General features: G+C 50.8%; 1 protein-coding gene across 2 annotated transcripts in view; it reads left to right on the forward strand.

The window, feature by feature from the left end:
* Positions 1-20,765, forward strand: part of LOC135916130 (prickle planar cell polarity protein 3-like) — a 432,933-nt gene that overhangs the window by 150,782 nt on the left and 261,386 nt on the right. The gene's annotated exons all lie outside the window — the stretch shown is intronic.

Here is a 20,765-nt window from a genome sequence, read left to right on the forward strand (position 1 = left end):
CAATCAAACGCTCTCCTGCTTTTCAAAGCGAATATATGGTTGCCTACCTTTGCAGGTTATCCTTACGTAATTTGCTGACAAGGAGGTGGGGAGTACGTAGAAGGGGGAAGCGTTTCGGTGGCGCCGAGTTAGCGAAGTGAAAGTGGATAGCCGTGTGAGCAGAATTCTGGTGCAGGCATCTACGACTGGACCACTTTCCTTCGTTTAACTTCCGGCCGGTGGCTGGTAGAAGATCGCTGCGGCGTGCAATTTGGAATTAAGAATGCCGCTAAAAGCAGGTTCTCATAGAAGAGTCTGCAGAGTAATGTCGTGTGCCGAAGTGCTGAAAGGGGCTCGACAACATTATGCTCCCTCGCAATTTTTTTTATTATTCTTCTTCTTATTATTATACGCAACGAAATCCATTCTCCATGGCAGCTACGAATACAGCCAGTGCCAGAGCGATCGGCGGGCACCCATGCATCTTCCTTGCGGAACGGGGCAATCTCAGCGTTCCTGTAAAGAAAAAGAAAGAGAGGTCTGTTTTGTTCGGCATATTAATATATCTTTAGTGTGTACAGGGCACTTTGACGCGGTGAGCTATCGCGGTATTGTGACATCGCGTGGCAGACGGGCGAAGTGGGCGCAACTCGAAACAGAAATGACAACTGCGGAGAGCCAGTACCAAAAAAGGCGTCGTACAACTTCACTTTCGTTCGTCCTCATCATACATAATCAGTGTCTACAGGCCATATAAGATATATAGCCCACAGTTCTCACAGATGGGGTACAGTTCCTCCGTCATTTGCCATTGGTGTGTGGATTCCATCTGCGAGTGGTTACCATCTCCGCCGCTCCAAGTCACCGCACTTCAACTACAGCTATTGCACTAACGGCACTGCAGGCCGCTCTGATGTACATCCTCGACCAGACAGCTGAGTCTTGGGCCATCTTCACCTACTCAAGGGCGGCCCTGCAGTCCCTGAAGTCGCCACACATGCACGAATAACTCGTACTGCACATCAGACGCCTGCGCAATCGAGCCTGCGAACTGCATCACAGCAGTGTGCTGCAGTGGTCACCTGCCCACTGTGGAATACAAGGCAACGTCCAGGCTGACCGTGCTGCCAAAGCTGGACGCGACATTTCGAGAGGAGTGGTCCAGATACCTTTCTCGAGAACAGACGCGGCGACACGGGTGTCTGCACACGCTTTGCGTCTCCAGCGATCCCTCTGGACAGATAGATGCGTGCTACCAGTACGGACCCCCATGCAAAACAGATCCATCGTGCGACTTTTACATGCCGCGAGGCAGAGACAGGGCCAAACATGCCTTCACCGCATAAGACTCAACGTGGCCTACGCAAACTACTTCAAGTGTGAGACTCAACTCACGCACTCGCCAATGTGCCCTGAATGTGACCTGCGACATGTTCCGCGCGACTGCTGCCGCTAGGTGTCAGAGCGAGAGTCTTTGAAGGTCGGCACTGCACCTTCGACGGGGCCCGAGCTTGGCACTGTGGTACATTCTCGGCCCATGGCAAAGCACCACCTGTGCGTTACGGGCCCCAAAAGCGCTGCTGACGTTCTTGAGAGCCACGAGCCTTAACGAAACTTTGTGCGTGCGTGCGTGCGCGCGCGCGCGCGCGCGCGCGTGTGTGTGTGTGTGTGTGTGTGTGTGTGTGTGTTGTGTGTGTGTGTGTGTGTGTGTGTGTGAGAGAGAGAGAGAGATAGATAGATAGATAGATAGAGAGAGAGAGAGAGAGAGAGAGAGAGAGAGCCAAGTGTTTATTACTGTACACGTAGTAGCACGTCAGGCGAAGGGCGAGGCTAACATCTCCAGCATATCATTAAAGCTTGTTTCCGTCTCCGTTATATGACACGCCATATAAGATGGCGTGTCAGTAAACACGCCACATCAGTGTGCGCACGCCATATATCAGATGCCTTTAGTGCTTTCGCAGTTTTTGTGACGTCGCGTGACAGACAGACGAAAAGGGCACGGTCCTAAAATTTTTGACCGGTCGTAGGTGGCTAAATGGCAGAAATGAAAGAGAAAGTGTTTGAAATAGTTTTACGTTCAGCGCCCATGTGTACTAAAACTACCGCCAAATCTTGTTCACACGGAGGACATACGTATGCTACACGTAATATATATACGCATTTCTCAGGCAGTTTGCCCCGTTATTTGTTCTTTCTCCTAAAAAGAAAGAAAAAAGGAAAGAAAAAGAAAGCATTCGTTCAGTCTTTCGTATTCGTCTTGTTTGGTACTCGTTTGTTGTTCTACACATGAACTTCGTCAGACGTGACGATTCCTCTAACGTCCTTGCACTGTAATCGCTTTTGTGCATCGAACTCGATGGGTCCGAAACGAACATTTATGTCTGCAGACACTCCTAATTATAGGGGGCATTTAGTGGCAAACGCAAAAATGTCTACTCCCTCTCAGAAAGTCCGATTCGGCCTTTAGCGGGTCCCGATTGTTGCCTCGATAGCGCACCCCGCATCATCAGCCCCGTGTATATATACCGTCCTGCCATTATGCGGCTAAGTGCCTTCGGCGGTCGAAAGAAGATAAAAGCGAGGCACAGATTGAGGCAAGATAATGACGTCGTTATGCATTCCGTTCGTGTCTGTTCAAAATAACCTCGGCGCCCGTGTGTGCGTGTGTAGTCCTTCGACTATGTGCGCGACGCTCGTGACCTTGAGCGAGAGCAAACTTTCGCCGTCGGCGCTCCCAGGACTGCAGCTATGCGCATAGCCCTTTGGCGAAGCCGATCACGATCCTTATTTCGCATCGGCACAAATCGTTCTCGTGTACTAATTGCGGAGCAATGCGACGGGACGGCGGCACGCTTCACCTGACAACAAAACAGGTCCTCAAGGACTTTCACGTGCGCTATCCAAGGTCCTTGACGACTTCGTCAATAATAATATGGGCTTTAGAGTATTATTCGTCTAAATACCACCAAATCTTGTTCACACGGAAGAAATACGTAAGTTACACGTAACATGCACGTATTTCTTTTGCAGTTAGCCCCGTTATTTGTTCTTTCTCCAAAAAAAAAAGGTAAGAACAAAAAGCATTCGTCCCGTAATTGATATTCGTCTTGTTTTGTACTCGTTTCTTGTTCTATATATTAAATTCGTCAGACGTGACGGTTCCTTTAACGCTCTTGCACTGTCATCGCTTTTGTGCATCGAACTCGATGGGTCCGAAATGGAATTATTGCTCTTACAAGCACATATACACGTGATCTTGGCACCACTCGATCTACACGCATGTGCAATAGCAATACGGGCCGGGCTGCAATTTTTTACGCGGTACGGGACTAACCTGCTGTTTTGACGACGAGCATCATCGCACCGATGTTCTTGTCGTCGTGATCACCCTCCATCCAACTTTCCTTCCCCTTTTCAACTTCCCCAGCGGCGAGTAGCATATCCGAATGCAGTGTGGAGAGGAATGGTTACAACAACGCTATTACACGGTTGTTGTACCATCCTATACTTATAGCATGCTCTACTTCAGCCATTCTCATATTTTTATTACTTGTATATTTTATGCAACTTATAGCTCTCAGTTTTAGGCCTCTCTACAGCCACGTCACATCAGCCATTAGTCCATTCAGTACTCGTCACCACTGCCTTGGCGCTCTTTGGCCACACTTGGCCCTTGCGCCAATAAACACTACATATCATCATCATCTCGGGCCGGCCTCTGCCTTCACGTTAATTCGAGCATACTACTACTACTACTACTACTACTACTACTACTACTACTACCACTACTACTACTACTACTACTACTACTACTACTACTACTACTACTATAGCCAACTACTGTTTAAATATATTTCAAACTGGACGATCTGCTTCCAGCGCTTAGTGCCTTTAGCGGGGATATATCGGGAATGGCAAACATTTGCTATACTGTTCTGTTACACGTGGGTTACTGTGGAGAGACTGAAGTAGAGAGTACCTGGCCTACTCAGCTCCACCATTATGCGCGAAAAAACAAACAGAAAAATGAATGAATGAATGAATGAATGAATGAATGAATGAATGAATGAATGAATGAATGAATGAATGAATGATCTTTCCTCAGTTGTGTGTGGAAAGAATTAAAGGTTGTTCACGCGAGCTTCCATGCCGTGTGTTCCCGGAGGGACACGGTGTTATCGGGAAAGGAGGTCTACGCCCGGTCATCGCCTTTCTCCGAGACGCCGAATTAATCAACATATTGTGCAACACAGCAAGGGGGAATGCAAGGACACCCGTGCATCGGGTGCACGTTTAAAGAACCCCAGGTGGTCGAAATTAACCCGGAGTCCTTAACTACGACGCGTCTCATAATCAAATCGGGGTTCCGGCACGCCAAATCTCAGGATTACAGAAGACAGAAAGACGTATACTTTTCAGGCGAACTGTTCGGCCTGAGCAACTTGTAAGTTGCTCAGGCAGCACAGTTGCCGGCCAACACCCTATAGGGAGACCAAATGGGTTAACATCTTTTACTGGTGCGTCGTTCTTACAAAATATTTGCCCGTGCAGACGCTGAACACCGGACGGACGGAGGACATACGCGGTAAAATGTGCGTGAACCTTCAACAAATGACGCTATATATAAGCTTCATCAGCGGCGTTGCTTACCATTGTAGTATACATTCTGTACTCTATGTATACTCTACCTCCGTCTATGGTCGTAGGCCTTGTATTAACATGTTCAGCTGTTCTCACACTTCTCTCCGCGCACACCCTCGCACTAAGAAGAAGGATGCGGAGGCGAAGGAAGCCTCTGCGTCATGTCTCAGCGCACAGATGAATATTCACTCACGTATATTCAGAAGCGCTCGCGTATATATATTCCCGTTTCTGTCACGAATCAAGCAGCAGCGCTTTTGTGGCCTTGTGCGTATGTTATATTGAGTTCTTCGGCCAAGGCCCGTCGTTTAAGCGGCTGAGACTGTACGCAGTGCATATTGTTTGTTGGCCATCGAAGGACAGACGGCGGCACAAAACGCGCCCTATCTTAGGCTTTCGTCGCAATCGTATATAACCACTGCTTGCGGCTCTGTTGACCATTCCTATATGTGAAATGCGTTGTCCACCTGACGTAACAAAGTTGTTTTCGCGACGTGAACCCTTTACCCATAAGGTACACCCGGCGACAAAATATTACGGACCATGAAATCCGGGAAAAAGCTGAATATCTCCGCAACCTCAAAACGCAATCTGGTATTTGCATTTCGGACCTCGACTAGAACATGCTAACGACGTTGTCGTGTGCAGTTTTACAGGCTACTGCTACAGGCTGCTCTGAAATTGAACGTTTTCGGAGATCCCGTGGTCCGTAAACTTTTGTCGCCGGGTGTACATATACCCAACCGCGTGCGCCGCCGTGGGTAACCTCCCTGGCGTCGTCTCTCTCTCTCTCTCTCTCTCTCTCTCTCTCTCTCTATATATATATATATATATATATATATATATATATATATATATATATATATATATATATATATATATATATATATATATATATATATATATACTTTCGCTTTCAGCACGAGCATGTCTCGATCCCCTTCCACACGCCGTGCCTCTGCCTCCGTTATATTCGCCCCCTTTTTCGACGTTCCGTATATACGCCCCTGGCCCCCACCGCGCGAGATTCCGTGGCGGGTGCCTCGCTCGCCGAGTTCGCCCCGCGGTTGATGTGATGCATTGTCTCGGCGTCGATGCAGGACGCCGCATCCGACGATGCTGCCGCCGAGTTTTGGAAGATGCTGGGCGGGATTTCTTTCTCGCCGCTGAGCCATCGCTCCGATCGCATCCCGCATGCAGTGGCGGCGGGCCGATGCGCGCGGTTTTGGGGGAACCCGTGAATTATGCAGCGGTCAGCGCGCGTTGTGTATATATCGTGTCTGCGAAAGAGAGAGGGGGTGGAGGAGGAGGAGGAATAGGGGGGCTGCGACCACGATGATGATTCGCGTGGGGAAGTAGGGGAGTTTGCCGTTTTTCATGAAGTGCGTCTTATCGGCGCGCGGTCTCTCCCTAACGCGATCAAGACCCCCGCGAGAACGGTGCATTTATATGCGTGCCTCTCTGCCGACGGTCCAGATATGCAGCGTCGTTCTTTGAACGCGCCGCCGTCCGTCCGACCGTCCGGCATGAGTGCGCGCCTCCGTCGTGTTTTCGTTCTTCCTCGCGTGCGCGTCTGCGTGTATCCTCTTGTCATCTTGCCTTGTTTGTTTGTTTGTTTTACCTTATTTCACATTTGGCGGTTGCGATTCTTATTCGTCCAATTCGCAAAAGTGCGCTCTCCTTCGATTTCGCGATCGCCGCGAATGTTGTTTGCCGAGGCGGGCGCCTAAGTTGGCGTTGCAATATTCACGCGTGGCATCTTCGTATATGTCGGCTCAGAGCTTTGCCCTTTTTCTTTCTTTCATTTAAAGGAATTCTCTGTTTCTAGCTTGCTTCATTTTGGAGGGTAATTCTGCGAAAGAGACTTTGTGACTCGACTGCGCGCGTGCAATAGAGTATGCGTCGAAGCGTATATACGCACGCATTTCTCTTAGAGCATACTTCAGCCATAGAACAGCTGTTAAATGTGCCTTTCAGGTATTAGAGCAGCTAGACATTATTGAGTGCTACGGTCTGCATAGCCTTGAGCAGAAGCCGTGTGATTATCACGATCCACGATTTCCCTTTTGTTCGATGTACATACTATATATCATCATCTGCGCTTGCATTCCGCAGCATACAGATTTCGGGCTTTGCTTTTGGCTTTTTATATGCCCGAATGTTTGTCTGAATGTTTTGCATTTCGGCGTCATTTCTTCTCTGCTATTGCTGCGTTCTGGCGTGTGTGGCGGTTTGTGTCGCACTATATAAGCAGTCTGTGTATTTTCGTGGGCCACTGCGCTACACCTTAGGAATGAAAATCGTTCATTTAAGTTCTTGCGCCAAAGCTTAGCTCCCTTTCCGAGCGTTCTCTCTCTCTCTCTCTCTCTCTCTTTCGGTAGAATACGTTTACTATTCTGCTTCAAATCTTCGTAGTAGGGAACCTGTATTTCATGAGAGATAGTAGAAATCGTGAAATTTGAGTTAAATGTGGTACAAGCAGCTACGCCACCGGCTAACCACGATCACTAAGTTATTGTTCGGTGCGGGACGCGCCTACATGTGTACCAGAACGTTCCAGAATGTTGTCGCCGATTGCGCAGCGAAATAACCTTGTCTAATCAGATTTGCATGCGCGAAGCGACCGGATCGAGGTGCACATGTATTCTTGAAAGAGCGCGAGCTAGCACCAGCGATTGCGCTGGTATTTATGATGAGTCATGCATAAGTAGCCGACGCAGTAGTCGACCCGTAGATTATATTTCGACGACTGACCGCTGCCTGCCTCTATCGTTGTGCTTTGTGTGCTCCTCGCTTTACGGAGCAAGAAAGTTCGCTCATCGGAGAGTTCAATCTTTAACTAGCACTTTTGGCAGTTCTGTTCCTCACCCTCACTACACAACGTAACAATATCTTATTTGTCATTCATTGAACTGTTGCTCAAAAGTGCGCGCTGCACTACATTCCCAATACGACGGGCAAGCTGCAATGAGTTTCGGAAGATTGCTGTTTTATCTCCTTGATCTCATCGAGGCTTACATCTTACGCCCGGAAGCTTGTACAAAAGCAATCTCTTCGTCGTGTTCCGTTGCCTTCCTCGCGCATTTTCGGACACATTCTCTGCATATCTTGCTTTCTCCTCCTCATCTATTAACCCTCGTCCCCCATCTATGCAGAGCAGCTAGCTGGACACTGAGTCTGGCTAACCACTCCGCCTTCCATCCCTTATTCTCTCTTTCCGTTATGCTCGCCTATCACCCTTCCTTGAAAGTCCGAAGGAAATGCCACGCAGGTGTCTGATACGAAAACTTGGAGGTCGCCAGCCATCCGCCTATCTCTTGCTATTCGGCATCGAATATAAAGCGTATGGAAGCCACTAAATCTTTACGCCGAGGATCGCGCGTTTGTCTTCCTGTCCGCCGCCACACACACGTCCACGCAAAGGCTCGAAAAAGAAAGAAAGAAAGAAAGAAAGAAAGACAAAATAGCGTAAAAGGAAGCAACTGTACATACGGGAATCGTAGCTATTTCACCCCACAGGGCAATAAATAAATGAAATAAATAAATAAATGTCGCGGATTAAAATGGAATTCAGTAGATGGCGACTACGAGGGGTACGGCTAGACATCGCCGCAGGGCGCGACACCGTGGAGCCCGCGACAACTTTGGACGCACTCGAATCGCGGTTCTTGTTTAAAAAAAAAAGAAAGAAAGAAAAAGAGAAACAAAAGACAAAGGATAGAAGGATAGAAAGACATCGCAAGCCAGAGGGACGCACTTGAACTATATAGGGAAACTTGTTTATGTCGCCGCACTTCTATTAGGATCGCGGTGATCGCGTTTGCGCCGCCGCACCTGTTTATATGGACTGCACAGCGCGCGCGTTTTTATCGCCGCCTCCTGCGTTTTCGCTCCGGCGATGTCTTTTCGCGGCGTGACGCCGATAAGCGGGGCTGTGTGTAAGCTGCGAGGAATGGCTCGCTTCGCGGCGAGAAGGTGAAAAAAAAAATGTAGAGGGATAAATGTTGCCGTGCAGAAGTAAAGGAAGCGCACTTTTAAGGAGCGCGAAATGGTGTTTGTTGCGTTGTTTTGTTCTCGCGAAGCGAATAGCGTTTTTTAGTGACCGAACGGCACGCGAGCGTCGACTCTCGAAATCGGGATAAATGGGAGGCATTGCAATGGGGAAAGGGGGAGGGGAGAGGATGGAGCCTAGGTAGTAACCTGTTCTCGGGGGACGCACTATATAGGCCGCGGCCTGTTGTGTTGCTGTGCTCTTGGTCGCGGGTTTGCGCGGAGTAAGAACGCGCGCGTGTGCCACGTGACTTTACCCTCCACTCACAGCTATAGTTTATAGTGTCCTTTCGTGAAAATCCCTCGTGGGGTTTTCAACATTTAGGGTGCGATCTTGTACGCGTTCCAAACTCGAACGGAGGTGGTCCGTTATTTCCGTCGCGAAATTGGCGGTCCGTTCCGTTGCGTTTGTCCGATAGCAGACAACACGGAATGATTGACAGCAGATATCACTTCACAATTGACGTCATGGCGTTCTTCACCTTTCAAACTGACCAACCATGTGCGGCTCGGTGGAACGGACCGCCTCCGTTCTATTTTGGAACGCGTACAATATCGCACCCTTAGTAGTTCGCGCTGATAGCTGCGACTTCATAAGGACGGCTGACATTTCAGTTATTCGTTCGGAGGGACCGTTGCAAACATGAAAGAGGGAAGGTGCCGGGATGGTGATAATCGTTTAGCGCGACAGGAAGCTGGGAGAGTCGGTATAAAGATTCATGGCTTGAAAGTTTTGGCGTGTGTAACGCGAACACGAGAAGAATGAACAAAAAATATTTGCGCTGTTCTTTTCGCTCCTCTTGTGACCGTGTTTTATACGCTCGACCTTTCAGAACATGCTGATGATCGCCATCAGTCTCCTTCGTGTCGATTGCAGGACGAAGGCCTCTGTCAACGGTCTCTGATCGCCACTGTCTTGTTAGTTGGCTTCACCCTATACGCCTGCAAGTTCTCTCATTTATTCGCGCCACCTGTTTGTCTGCCGTTCTCCGGTAAAACACCGGCTATCTTATCTACACATCTTGCATGGCTTGTCCAACTCCACTTCGGTCTCTAAATGTGAAAAATAAAGTACCGTACATACCAGTTTGGCTCTCTAATCCATACGGCCCCTTCCTGCTTTACGCCTTACACTTATTCTTTCTTTCTTTTTTTTCTTCTTCCTTCGCTCGTTCTGCCCTCTTTAACAGATTTTCAAGGTTCTACGTTGCCCTCGAAGCTTCAGCGCCATTGCTTAGAACTCGTGGACTGAATGCGCCGATTGTACGCTTTTCTTTTCAACGATCTTTTGCTCGGCAGGCGCTTCGATCTGTCAGGATTGGGGGCTCAATCCCATCGCTCGTGATCCGTTGTCAAGATTGAAGTCGGGCATGAATTAGAAGGTAGCTGGCCCATGCCGTCGTCCAACTTATCCACGCTGAGGACGTTGATGAAGGGAAGGACTGCTTCTCATCGAGAACGAGGACTATAGTTTTATTTACAGTCTTTATACCAGTCTAACATGACTGTTTGAGAAAGTACATCAGTCTAACATGACTGCTTGAGAGAGAGTGTCAGTCCAACATGACTGCTTAAGAGAAGTGTGTCGAGCATCCGCACAACAGCAGTTTTTAAACACTCGGTTCTCCCGCGACACAAGGTGACGCGAACGTTCGTTTGGGGATCGCAAACTAGCCGCCTCTCCGCAGGACGGTCTACACGCACAAAAGCACACACGTTCGAAGGTCCGGAACCGACGTCAGAGGGGCCCCGTAGTACTCGGAGCCGTTCCGGGTAGCGCGTTGGGGAGTTTGGGAACAATAGTTGGCCCGCCGAACTCATTCCGTCACAAAGTCGATTTAGTCACGCTGTGGTTAGAAGTTGGCGGCGACGCTCCCGGGATGTTGCCGTCATAGTCGATAGTGGGTGGCAATCTTGCACTGCAGCTGGCCATTCTTAACAGATCCTGAACGTTTGGTTATACGTATGTGCATTCGCTTTTACTGTAACCAACTTCGTTGTTCTTGAGAGGACAATTTTCTTTCGTTCTTTCCTTTTCAGTTGGTTGAGGGAAGAGTAGAAATGAAAAGTGAAAGAAAAAAAAAACTAAAGGAGAAAAGAGTGTGACGCTTAGGCAGTAGTCACATTGAAATGGCCTACAGCGTATGGTTGTACGGCCGGTGGTCATCGGCGCGTTATACTTCACGTCGTGCAGCAATCACCAGTCATCATGGCCGAGGTGGCTACAAAGCGCGGTGTGTGTAGTCGCTGTAATTTGTGGATTGCGTGGAACACATCTGAGCCAGCGATACGACGCGGTCGTCGAGCAGCGTATGTAGTGGCCACGCCGCACCATCCACCCGTCCCCCCCCCCCCCCCCTATAGGAGATACGTCCATACGTGGTTTGGTGACGCATTATAGACTGGAGAAAAGCACGCACCTTTCCTGTTAACGTTCCGACTGCGGATTGAAGTTTGAAGTTTATTTCCTTTCTTCATTACAGAAAGAGGAAACAAGAGCTAAAGGCCATTTGGCCTGACAGGGGCGCAGGCTTGCCTTCATTGCCGGTCGCTCGCTGGCCGTACTTCTGTGTGTCATATTTCTGTGGCGATTGACACATTAAGCTTTTTTTTGTTGTTGTTGATCGATCGATCGATTGTGCTATCGTCGATCGTTCATTACGCAATCTAGGCTGTGCTGTGGCGGGGGCGAGGGGGGGGGGGTGGCTGCGGAAGCTGTAAATGAGTGCTCCCAAGTATAATTAGACAACGTATAGGGTTCGACCACCCGGGCGCACTGGTGTGTTCGCCCGTCTGTCTCCGCCGCAGCCTGCTGCAGTTCGTTGCAACGACGACCGGCGGTGAGACGCGACGACGGTGTCCGTTTCGGGTTTCAGTTCCGTGCAGCACTGCCGACTCGGCGCGCGCGGATCGTCGCCCACTCCGCCCATTACGCGAACCTGGGCGGTCGCGTGGGCCATTCCGGTCACCAAAAAGAAGCCGTCACTCGTTTCGCTCGCGCACGCTGTGTGTCTATCTATGGCACGTGGGAAAAGTTTTCGAGACTGGCCAAACGAGGGGTCCGTCACCTCAAGTTTCACGCACTCTTCTTCCAAGAAAGAAAGAGTCGACGGGGCAGGTGCTCGTAGGCGGAGTTCGCGCATACCGCATTCTCGCCCCCTTCACGTTTATCGGCAACGAACGCGCTTGCCCCCGGCGTATATATGCTCTGCACCCAAGTATACCCGTCGACGAAGACGCCGTTCGCTTGTCCAGAGCGTCGTCGCCGCCTCCGTCGCCGTCGTCTTGCAGGGGGGGGGGGGGTGGGGGGATCTCTTCCCACTTCGACACGCCGCCGTGGTTCGGGTGAGAACGTTCCCGCGGCCCCGTGCCGTGGACCCCGCCGGTGTCGGGCGTGCGAGCTCAATTGCTCGCGAGCTTTTCCGTTCGGCTCGCAACGGCTCGCATTTGCCTCCGACGTGGCGACGACCCTTTGTCTCTGGACGTTCGTTCTATGCCTTTCTTTCTTCCTTTCTTTCTCTCTTTCTTCCTTTCTTTCTTTCTTCCTTTCTTTCTTTCTTCCTTTCTTTCTTTCTTTCAAAGCCTGCGTGGCACTTCTCGAGAACGCCGTGAGAAGTTGTGAGAAGTGCGAAAACAAAAGGCGGGGTGAACTGTAAGCAGCCGCCGCGCGAAGGCTTTCGGACGCGCCGAGGATGCACGGCTGTCGTGTGAAGCCTACAACTGCGCATGCGCGCGTTCCCCACGTACACCGTCGTTAGAGTATGTTACGAGAAACGAAGAAAAGGAGGGGGGTAGGGGGCAGGCAAAGGAAGACCGTGTTTGTTTTTAGTTTTATTATTATCATCATCATTATTAGCTCGTTGTTTACGCGGTGCTTGTTATATGCGTCCCAGCGTTTTTCCTGTCTCGCGCGCTCTATACGCGACAGAATTGGAGACTCTTTGCAGCCATGTACATCCTAAGCGCACACACGAAGAGAAATTTAGATATTCGCGGGCGGAGAAAGTGGGAACCAGGATACGGGACGAAGAAAATGAGACTGCAAAAAAGTGTCGCGGGCACTATATACGAAGTGCAAAGGCGGAGGAGAGAGAGTACGGTGCGAACTTTGCGGCCAGTTCATGTAAGATTTGCTCAAGGACGTAATGCTTAGTGCGCAAGAAGGAGAAAGAAAGAAAGGAGGAATGAGCAAGCGGCGCGAATCTTCGTCAGGAACGCGACTGTACAGACATTGAGTGCAAGCAGTTGTAGGCGTGCCAACTGCTGTAGCATGCTCCTTTGCGAGGCTTGGTGTGTGTAGGTCTAGAAGAATCTGCGTGAGACTTTAGCGGGATAGCTGCGGCAATTACGACGGGTGTCGTCGTCGACGCCTCCCGTGGTTCCGAGAACGAGGCGTCGCGGTCCTTTAAAAACCCACCCGGGACCGGATGAGACTGTGGGAAGGGTCACGCGTCTGCACTGAGTGCTGCCCGGTGGATCTAACTCTATTTTTGTTTCTTAAATCTAGGAGCCCGAGCGCGTTCTGATTGGGCCGCGACTTTAGGAGCGTCGGTGTAGCCGAGCCCTCTGCGACTTCTTGCCGCAAACGCGACGTGCTGCCAGTGGTCGGGTGTACAGCATAGGATTAGTGAGGAGGTGTGGTCTGGCACGTCTGCCGCAGGCGTGTCCTTGGCGGCGGATGCGGATCGTAGGCCAAGAGCATCAGCTTGCTTGTTAAATTAGTGCGCGGCAGGTGACAGCAAAAAATTATAGCATACAAAAAAATACGATAAAGTACGCGCTGCGTTTCTGATTGATCTTGATATGGCTTTGCACTCGTATGATATGCGCTGGTTTTAACGCGGTGTAGCGTTATGGGCCCCGTGTCGCAGAAAATCCGGCAGCGGCGTCGACGTCGTTGTCCGTATGAGAAAAAAATCCCGAACCGCGCATCCCGATCCACGTAGGCCCTCCGCGTGGCGCTGTTAAGAATGGCGAGCTGCAATGCAAGATTGCCACCCAGTTACGACCGGGGAACAAGACACGCATCCCCTTTGGCACGTAAAACCCCATATATTATTATAAGACACGCATCCCCCACTCTCCGTTGCTTCAGCTAGGATGCGTTCGATGAAGCGGACTTTGTGCTGACATCGCCGCCATCCTCCAGCCCCATCGCCATTGTGACGAAACGAGTTCGGCGGCCGAACTATTGTGCCCAAACTCCCCAGCGCGGACCTGATCTGCTACGCGTGATCGAGCTGCCGCGGGAAAGCCGTTTTTTGTTGCTTTCCACGCGCCGACCGGGATGCAGGAAAACTAGCTACCCAGCATGGCTCCGAGCTTCCCGGAACGGCGCCCCTCTGACGTCGGCGGCGGATATCGAAATGTGTGTGCCTATGTGGGCGTAAACTGTTCTGCGGGGCGGCGCCAAGTTGACAATGAGTAAACGAACGTTCGCGTCACCTTGTATCGCGGGAGGACCGACTGTTTAAAAACTGCTGTGGTGCGAATGCTGGACACACTTCTCTCGTGCAGTCATGTTGGACTGACACTCTTTTTCTCAAGCAGTCATGTTAGACTGATTTAAATACTGTAAATAAACCCAAATTCCTCGTTCTCGATGAGAAGCAGTTCTTCCCTTCATCAACGTCCTCAGCGTGTATAAGTTGGACGACGGCATGGGCCAGCTACCTTCGAATTCATGCCGGACTCCAATCTTGACAACGGATCACGAGCGATAGGATTGAGCCCCCAATCCTGACAGCGCACAGGCGTTACTGGAGTGATTAAATTTTTCAAAGTAAAATACGTCATGAAATTCGTAAAGTACAACTTACACGCAACCTCCAGACGCGATGGCTTCGGATTGTAATTTCAAAAATTGGAGGACGCTTAAGCTTCGCCCTCAAGAGTGGAACGCGATATCGTTATCGCACCCCGTTCTCACCGCCCACTCATTCGCTCGGCATGCTCTTGAGTCACACAAAGACGAAACGTGCGCCTGATCCAGCGGAACGAACCAAAGAACTCGGGTGTCTCGGAGGGAGAAACGATCTACGCGAGCCAAACGTCGTGATCGGCACGGACAGCCGGGCCGCGACGCGCCATGAAGGCGGACGCGATCATGGGGCTGACGCCTCGATGGGATCGTCCTCTAGAAGCGGGTGAGTGGCGCGCCAGCTGTCGGGGCAGCGCCGTACATTGCGAGGAGGGGGTCTTCTGTGTTTGCCGCAAGATGGCTCTGCGTGAGCGCCAGGCGCAGAAGAAATGTAGCGGAAACGTACTTCGCTACGCGTTTAACTGCGACGTCTGTAATTTCTCATAATTACCGATATACACCGCAGTATAACTTTCTACGGCACGTTTCTAAGGCAACACCGCATTCATTATAGGCGCTTTTGTCCAGCTTTGAAGCAGCGAGCTCATGGCTAAGTGGTAGCGTCTCCGTCTCGCACTCCGGAGACCCTGGTTCAATTCCCACCCAGCCCACCCTGCAAGTTGTTTTTATTTATGAATTGCCTTCCGCCATTTCTTGCTCACGGCCAACGCCGCCGACGCCGACGACACCAGCTTTTCTGCGACACAAGCTCCTTATCGCTATCGCGTTAATATACGGTAAAACGTGATTTTGTTAAGCGGAAGCTTTTCCGGCTGCCATTTGAGGTCGGTCTTAGTAAGAGCTGCGCGACCCGCTTGGTTCTTGCGACACCACTTAGATGGCACTCGCCTCCGCGGCAGCGGCGGCGCCCGCCGTGAAGGGGGGAACAAAAAATAGAGAACCAGAAAGCTCGCCTTCGTGCTTAGCGTTCGCCGCGCCAGCGTTTGCTGGAAATCGCTACGCTAACATAAGCTGCAGTTGCCGCGAAGCGTGAGATTCAGTCAGCGATATTTGAATGCTACCGCTATATGCTGTTAAAGACGAAGCTTAGGAGTCCTCTAAATGTTTGATTACTGTCCTAACCCGCCGTGACAGCGTAGCTGCTTTGGCGTTGCGCTGCTATAAGCTCGGGCTTAGCAGCGGAATCAAGTCCTGGCCGCGGCGGCAGCATTTCCATGCGCACGAAATGCGAAAACGTCCGCGTGTACCGTGCATTGTTTGCACGTTGAAGAATCCTAGGTGGTCGAAACTAAACCCGAGTCCCCCAGTACACGGAGTGCCTCGTAACCATATATTGGTTTTGGGATCGTAAAACGCCAGAATCTAATTGCTGTCCTGCTAGCTGTTTCCAATTGGCATTAAAACCGAAATGGCTATATACGCTTGTCGATTGCTAATAGCGCTGGCTCGGTCTAGGTCGGGATTTTTGTAGCGGTGCATTTTCCGTTGTTATTCTTTTTCGCGCTTCGTCAGTGGTGCAGAGCGAGGCTCTGCCGGCATTATCATTGGGATCAGCCGGCCGTTAATGGTGGCGTTAACGATAGGCATAGAATCGAACACATAGAATCGAACGTAAAATCGGCAGACACAATATCGCGGCCTTAATTTCTTGTACATTCATGGATAAATCTGACAGAAATGAGATTTTGTGGACCGAAAGTCGCGTTATAACTGACTGCCGGCTCGAACATCTTTTGCACTTTTGTCTGCAAGGTTCGATATGCTCTGTCGGTGTGATGTAAAGGATTCCTCTCGCTCGGATGTATTCGTTTTTTTTTTCGCTTTTTTATCTTCCGCTGATCACGACTGGCCGATCATGGTGATAACGCAGGTGGAGATCCGCAAGTTCTCACCAGTGATGATACAAGAAATGGATATGAATAAAATTGTTACATAATCCCCGCCGTACTTTAGCAGGGTGGAGCTAATGTGGGAAATTAGCAGAGTGCGGCAGAGGATGATGTGATAATGTGTGAAAATCTTGTTACCTAAATTTCAGATATCAGGACGCAGACTGCATGCAGCTTCGCCATCGGATGTGTGACGATGACACCTACCAATACCTTCCCTTGAATGCGCTGCTTTTATTGAAATCGCCTCCCCCCCCCCCCCTCTCTGCTCATGGTTGTGCATGTACGCTGCTGCAGACTTAACCTTCGTTTAGCGCCAAAATTGGACAAGAAAGATAAGTGGAAGCAAGTATGTCTCCCTCAAGGCTCAGAAGAGAGCAGTACCCTTCTCCATCTTTTCGGGCCTGTCCTTGCTGAACCGGCCTTTGTTCAGCGTCGAAATATCAGCAGGTTTTTAAAAGCGACAGCTTTCTTTGTCTATTTCGCGCACTTTAGATGGCTGGATGGACGATGTTCTCGCACGATAAAGTGGAGTGGGTAACCAGTGTAAGGTAGGAAAAGAGTATAGACGAGCGCATAAGCGAAGCCAGGTGCGTGGCAGGCAATAGGTGAGCGCCTGATTGGCTGGCGGCGGTTACAGCGGCCGCACGCGTGGCCTGACGTCACCTAGATCACGTGAGCTCATCGCCTCGTCGGCGTGCGCGCGGTGTAGGACACCGGACATCACGTTGGTGGTAGTAGTGTGATCCCTATATTTACCCTCTTATCCTTGTTATACAGTTATCGCCCGGCGCAAGACGCGTACGCTGTATCAGAATTTCTTTAATGCTATCGCTGATTCTATAGCAAAATTATATTGTCTAGATTGCGCGCTTAACGTTGGCCGTGAATAACGGGATGTCGTGGAGATAGACAGCAGGATCACATTAGAACCAATTACTGACTTTAAGGACAGTCATCGATGATGGTTTCTGCTGCCATTTTGGAAACATCTGCGTGAAAAAAAAAATATTGTTGTCAGTTCCTTTGCGAGCTTACGTTTACTCTCTGCGCATTCCCCTTCCATCAGTGCAAATAAGCCAATCGACAGTTATTCCGCTTTACCTATTCCCCTTTCATATGTTCTATATTTTCTGTGGCCTTGCGCTTTCATTCCTTGTGCGTAAAATTTGCCGCGACAGTCGCTCAACACGAAACGTCGCAATCAACGGTCTTGCTCATATGCCGCTAGGAATCGCAGAAACGAGCAAATATACGTTCTGTTACAGACGTCGACCACTTTCCCAGGCAGTCCACGTCGAATGTCTATACCTACCATACGTATAGTATACCGGGAAACGTCAACACAGAACTGGCTTCCAGCGACTCCCCCATACACCTTCCGGCGACGTGGCGAACTTCGTCATCCAGCGTCGGGGAGGAACATACACTGCCGAACCAGTGAAAGCCCTTTCGCACACAATCGCACCGGGAGTCGGACGACTATCCCGGATGAAAGCCGCGAGCACGGCGAAGGAATGTTACCACACGCGCGAAGAAACGGGAGTCGTGTGTGTATGGCGTAGACGTATTTTCCGCCCCCGGGGCAATCCGGCGGAGGCGGGTTTCTTTTCCCTCCCAGCTTGTGTGCCGTGCGGAGAAGGGGACCGCTTACGCGGCCGAATGTTTGTCGTGTAAACACGATTTCTGTCGGCACTTTCCTTCTGCCCGCCTCGCTCTGCGGGGTCGGTGCGGCGCAGATCGGTATGGCGCCCAGCCAGCGACTCTGGCATTTTCGTGTTTAGTTCCTTTCTTACCCTTCTTCTTCTTGGGTTCTTCATCTCCCTGCTACCAATGCCTCTTACGTCTTCCTTTCTTTTTCTTATGTCATAAGCGTCTCACTATGCGCGTGAGAGTAAGCAAGCGTGCGTGTGTGTGTGCGTACGTTCGTGTTTAGCCTGAAGTATATACGAACGTCAGACGTGACTGCAAGAAGCTCCGAAGGCCTCCCAGCCCGAGAAGTTTTCCGGTCAGTGTTTGCTCATCGAGGATGAAGGATAGGAGAGAAAGATGGGTACGGCGGCGGCAAGGTGGGGAGGGGGGGGGGGGGGGAGGGGCGTTTGCCTTTCGTTGCAATCCGCGCGCGCCCGACCCCGTGTTAGACGAGACCGGCAGCTCGTCGGGAGTTATAGAATCAGCGCCGTCCCGTGACGTCTTCCAACGCACATAAGCGCCACGTCGCTCCCTCGCACGCACTCTTTCCTTTCTCCTCCGCTGTTCGCTTTTGCCCAATCGTGTTACTTTTTGCGACGCCCAACGGGCCGTTCTCCTGATCTTCTTCTTCTTGTTGTTGCTTCTCTGGATGTACAGCAAAGATGGTTCCGAGGGAAAGAGAAATAAAATGTGGCGGGGCCTGGGGGTGCAGGGTGGACGGGCGAACGGGATACATTGACGAAACAGGCGAAGAAAGGAGGAGGAAGGCTTATAACTAGGCCGAATGTTGGTAAGAAGGAGGGGGATTGGAGGAGAACTGGAGAACGGGCGCGCGGGGGAGAGTTGGCGAGCGGGAAAGTAGGGACCGATACGAGAATTGCAATCACGGCACGATTATTGTCCGCGTCGTCGTCGTTCGACTCCCCCTTCCACCCGCTTGTTTCGCGGAACTGAACAAACGCTGGTGTGTCCCCCCCCCCCCCTCCCCCCCTCCGCCTTCCCTGTCCTTTCTCGTTTTTTTTTCTGGCCGGACAAGATTACGCCTTCGTCTCTCTTTTCCCTGCCTTTTCTACATGATTCCTTCCTTTTTTGCTTCTTCGTTTTGTTTTCATGTGCAGTGTTTCGTCTGCTCGCGGAACGGTCGTCTGCGCTGACGCGTCCAAGATTGGTCAAATAACGCGCTTTCTCCTCGTCTCTCGCCTTTCTGTGCTCGCGCCATCTTCTTTCTTTCATTTCGTTTTGTGAAACCTTCGTCGGACGACTCTCGCAAAAAGGGGCCCGCTTCGGAACCTCCTCCGTGGGGAAAGAAGCAAACGGGAAGAAATGAAAATTGATCTTCCTTTCCTTTCGCTTACCGATTTATGGGCTGTTTCGTGTGTGTGTGTGGGGGGGGGGGGGGAGCGGGGAGGGGCAATCGCTTTATAGCCTCATTGCGTCCTCCGCAGAAGGGCGCAATGGAACGCAATAGAACTCAATGAGAGTGCGCTACGGTTGCGCAGGCCTAAGGGGCAGCGACGGAAGGGCAATCTAATGAAAAGCGTTGACGCGTTTACGTTTTCGTATCAGCCTCTGAGCACAGTAACGCGTCGTCGCGCGAAGGCCGCGTTTGATCAAAAACGTGCCTCGCGTCCATTATTGCCCGTGGACCTGGCGCGGGTTGGTTTGCGACGTTGAGGCGCTGACGTTCAGGTGCAACCGGGTGAGTGAGCGGCTTGGCTTCGTGTTCGCAAAGGTACTACATGCGCTTAAAACGCTTGTTTCACTTTGTCGCGAGGAGGCGATTTCAGGTTGATTGTACAATGCCACGGACATGGCCGCCAAGGTCGGTGTGTCAGCTCGCGTGTTCCGCGTGATCTCACTGGCCATACTTATTCGTCTATAATCGTGGGCAGATACAGATAGCGCGTCTCAAGTGGTGTGCAGAGTACAATCGCCCGTGCACTACCAGAACTCAAAGCTTTAGGTCAGCACTCCCAAACGACATCCGCGCTGAAGGCCTTACTCGCGTTAAGGTTCCTGCGGTCTACGGGGCTAAACGATAGACTTGAAGAACTCCGCCCTCTACTGCCCTGTAGTGTACGCGGTTTGTTCGTGCTCCTCTCTCTCTCTCTCTCTCTCTCTACCCCCTTAACCCTACCCCCGGGCTGGATTGCCAACCGGAATTACCTTTGGTTAACTTCCCTGCCTCTCTCTGCGTCCTTCTTTTCTCTCTCTCTCTTCGTCTATCGTAGCGTAATTTAATCGTAAATGTGACTTGACATTCGACTGTAGCGCCCCAAGAAAGGTGCTTTTTCGAATTACATAGATATGTAGTGTGTACAACTAGTACGAAGCGATCGAGTATACACTCATCGTTACGCAGAGCCCGATGCGATGTGCAATGCACCTGAGAGAAGGCTACTGTGTCAGTCGTTTGGAAATTTGCTGCTTCCTGTTGTTGGTGCTATATTCGTTAGTCGGGTCGCACGTGCAGTCGCACGCCATGTGTTTGATTTTAAGCGTCTGTGAGCGTAAGGAAACAGTTTGTCGCATGTCCATGTCCGCGAACGCACGATCGGAAAAGAAAGCTAGCTGTTCCAGATATGCCTTCAGATTCTGTCTGGCGATTAAATGTCCTGTCAAACCAGGCAGACAACGCCACCAAGTGTTTCCTTGAAGAATGTGAAAAAAGAAATGCCGTGCTATTGGGA

This window comes from Dermacentor albipictus, chromosome 5 (assembly GCF_038994185.2).
Source record: "Dermacentor albipictus isolate Rhodes 1998 colony chromosome 5, USDA_Dalb.pri_finalv2, whole genome shotgun sequence".
Taxonomy (NCBI): Eukaryota; Metazoa; Arthropoda; class Arachnida; order Ixodida; family Ixodidae; genus Dermacentor; species Dermacentor albipictus.